Source organism: Myotis lucifugus, unplaced genomic scaffold (genome assembly GCF_000147115.1).
Source record: "Myotis lucifugus unplaced genomic scaffold, Myoluc2.0 scaffold_158, whole genome shotgun sequence".
Lineage (NCBI taxonomy): Eukaryota > Metazoa > Chordata > Mammalia > Chiroptera > Vespertilionidae > Myotis > Myotis lucifugus.
The window spans coordinates 2292708-2293574 of record NW_005871206.1 but is presented as its reverse complement, the minus strand read 5'-3'; positions in this window follow the sequence as shown (position 1 = coordinate 2293574).

The following is an 867-nucleotide window of genomic DNA, read 5'->3' as shown; positions in this document are numbered from 1 at the left end:
ATATCAGAGTCTACCAATCTTCCCCATACTACACCAGCTGTTCCTTTTCCATTTTTCTTCTCACTAACTTGAAGGGTGGAATGCCCTAGTGCTTAGGTCTTTTTAAAAATATTGTTTATTGACTTCAGAGAGGAAGTGAGAGGGAGGAGATAGAAACATTGACGGTAAGAGAGAATCAATGATTGGCTGCCTCCTTCATGCCCCACACTGGGGATGGGGGCCGGAAACCCCGACATGTGCCCCTGACCAACCCAACCCAGGAAATTTGAATTGTGACTTCCTGGTTTCATAGGTCAACGCTCACCCCCCTGAGGTTCAGTAATTTGCTAGAATGTCACAGAACTCAGGATAACACTTTACTTACATTTTATGGGTTTCATTATAAAGACTATGAATGAACAGCCAGATGTACAGGTATGTGGGCTGGGACCAGATACAGGAGCCTCTGTCCCCCAAGGAGTTCAGGTGCACCACCCTTCCTGCATGTGGACGCATTCACCAACCAAGAAGCTCTTCTGGGTCTTGCTGTTCAAAAGTTTTTATCTTGAATAATCTCCAGTCCTCCCCCATTCTCTGGAAACTGAGGAATGGTTGGGGCTGATCTAATTTTACCTCTAATCTTACCTGTTTGATCTTTTTGGTGGCCAGCCAGCATCTTGAGCTGTCTAGGGGCTCCATGCTGAGTCATCTCATTAGCATAAACTTAGATGTGGTCCAAAAGGGCTCATTATGAATAACAAGACACTACTATAGTATCACTCAGGAAATTTTGTGGGTTTTAGGAGCTTTGTGCCAGAACCAGGAACAATATGTATGTATGTGTGTGTGTGTGTGTGTGTGTGTGCACATACCCAGTAGGGAGTGTGC